The sequence below is a fragment of the Plectropomus leopardus genome, unplaced genomic scaffold (assembly GCF_008729295.1).
Source record: "Plectropomus leopardus isolate mb unplaced genomic scaffold, YSFRI_Pleo_2.0 unplaced_scaffold20172, whole genome shotgun sequence".
Classification (NCBI taxonomy): domain Eukaryota; kingdom Metazoa; phylum Chordata; class Actinopteri; order Perciformes; family Serranidae; genus Plectropomus; species Plectropomus leopardus.
In genome coordinates this window covers 384-3,016 of record NW_024621798.1, presented here as the reverse complement: position 1 = coordinate 3,016, position 2,633 = coordinate 384, and the positions used below count along the sequence as shown (strand labels likewise).

At 41.3% G+C, this 2,633-nt stretch overlaps 1 long non-coding RNA gene across 1 annotated transcript; it reads left to right on the top strand.

The window, feature by feature from the left end:
• Positions 1-1,117: 1,117 nt before the first annotated feature.
• Positions 1,118-2,370, top strand: LOC121965482. The gene is made up of 3 exons (XR_006107490.1): positions 1,118-1,301; positions 1,443-1,582; positions 1,680-2,370. It is a non-coding gene; the product is annotated as an uncharacterized LOC121965482 (long non-coding RNA).
• Positions 2,371-2,633: the final 263 nt, after the last annotated feature.

Below are 2,633 nucleotides of genomic sequence, written 5' to 3'. Positions count from 1 at the left end.
CAAATCTGCATGCAAACACACAGCCACAAGTTATGTAGTAAATTCATCACCTGTCATGACCGTTATGACAAGACATCCGACTGTTTCAGCCATCAGTGCACAGATTTACCTTGGCCAGTCTGCTGTGTATTAATCTTGGCCAAAAACACATTAAAAAACATTCCTCCTCTAAAATGTTGACAGTCCAGCAGTTTTCAGGTACAATTCTTTCCACTTGGTTATTGAAATCAATTTAAGGCACCCATGGAGAGTTGTTAAACTCGTTATTCCAACAGATAAACACATCAAATATCTTTTCCCTCTGTGTGCACTGGGGATGATAATGGTTTATTTAAAGCTATAGCTAGACTTTTTTAAAAAAATGTAAATTCTGAGGATGAATAACTTAATTGGCTTTAACTGTAAACGACTGAACTAGTAAAGTATTAGAGTAGCTAAATTTATCATGTTCACATTCAACATCATCACCAAGAATTCACTAACATTTAAAGGGACAGTTCACCCAAAAATCAAAAATACATGTTTGCTCTTACCTGTAGTTCTATTCATCAATCTAAATTATTTTGTTGTGAGTTGCAGATTGTTGGGATTTATTATTCTTTTACCAAATGACACATGCAGACTATATGACTGTGTAGAGGGAAGCATGCATTTACTTATGGATGAGAGGCTCGTGCTTGTGACAGTGCAAGATACCTGGCATTCTCCTGAACTGAGCTTGACTCCACATAGGTCCCAGGTAAGCTAGCAATAGACACAAGCTTCCTTCTGTGCGGTGATGCAGTTGGCTGATGTAGAGCAGCAAAAAGACAATAGTTCCTACTAAAAACTGCTCACATCAAGGTCTGAGGATTATCTTGAGTAACCAGGTCATGATTTTTGAAAAGAGACATTGCTGTTGAGTTTTCCAAATGTATTTGTGGGTGCTTTGAGCACCACAAGCCAAGAACAATCTAGTTGCATTATATCTGAGAAAAGGCAGAAATCTCTGCAACCTATATTGCCAACACTCAGCAACTCACACCAAAGCAATTAATAAACAGCACTACAGGTAAAAGGAAAATAACATAGTTTTGATTTGGAGATGTTTCTGAGAGAGTCATGTTAATGTTTATGTATTTTTTCACAATATAAAATCCAATTAAGATGACATTTATTCTTCCCCAACTAGACCCAAGTTGGAGGAAAGAAAACTACCGTCCTGCTTCCCAAGTTGACCCCTGACACCGAATACTCTATTACTGTGGTGGGGGTCTACGCCAAAGGAGTTGGCGAGGAGCTGAACGGCCTTGGAAAGACCAGTAAGTTGTGCTGCTCTTAGGGTACTCAAAAATGACAAGTGATAACAGTGAAAACCTAATGATAAATGTATACTGTTGAAGAAATACAGACTCACCAGGGGTATGACACTTAAACCGTATTTTACTTCTATCTCACCTCAGGGCCTTTGGGCGGTGTTAGGAACCTGCGTGTCACTGACCCCACTACCAGCACCCTGAATGTCCAGTGGGAGGCTGCTGAGGGCAATGTGCGTCAGTACAGGATCTTCTATGTTCCTGCCGCTGGAGGAGTTGAAGAGATGGTGAGCTGGAAAACAGTTCTAGAGGCTTAGACCACATTGAAATGTGCTCTTCTATAGTGCCCAGAGCACAACCTGAAGTATGTCTTGTTCTATCCAGGCCCAGGTGTCAGGCAGCACCTACAACACTGTGCTGAAGAACCTGCAGTCTGATACCGTCTACACTGTAACTGTGGTTCCTGTCTACTCCATTGGAGAGGGACAAAGGATGTCTGAGAATGGCAAAACCTGTAAGCACTGCATGCATATAATCATTGGTATCAGTCACAAATGGTGCTCCATGCATGAACACTTAAAAGCAGTCATGACATCCTTGGAAAACAGCTTTCAGGGTCTAGAATAGACCAGACAGACTGACTAGAGGACCTCTGAGAATGACATATTGCATGACGGCAGTGGGATTTCAGGAATTCATTCATGTCCATCCAGAATGAACTCACTGGCCTCAGTTGCTGGCTGGCTGTTACATATTGTCAGAAAACCTTCAATGAAGCAGCCATATATTGTTTCAGATCAGCCAAATCCTTCTAAAAGCTCTAAGCCAAGCCAAACCGATCAAATACCATTGGTTATTTAGGAGGTGAATTAACATGCACTTAATTCACACCTCACTTATAAAATGCTACATAAGCCCTAACATAAAATGACAGTATTAAACTTTGTCAGATTAGTTCAAACTTCTTTGAAAAACTCAGACTTTTCCAGTTTTCCCACAACTTCAAACCACCAATCTCTGCTGGGAATGAGTCAGCATTTTGCGGGCTGATTGCGTAGGAAGGAATTCCTCTGACTTGGCAACATTATAATGGTGTCTCCTCTCTCTTTACGGTAATATTGTCCATTTATAGGTTGGAATGAGGGGTAGTGGTCAGGATAATGGTGGGGCTTGGGAATGGGGGAGGGGAGAAATTGGCGCTCCTTTGGGAAAAAGAAACAGAAGGGGAGGTAGAAATGAATAGAGAGCATTATAAGTTTTATGGCTCTCAACTCACTTGGCTAAGGTCATGCTCCATGCCTGCTACTGTTACCCCCATTTTCCCTCCTGGAGCAATAG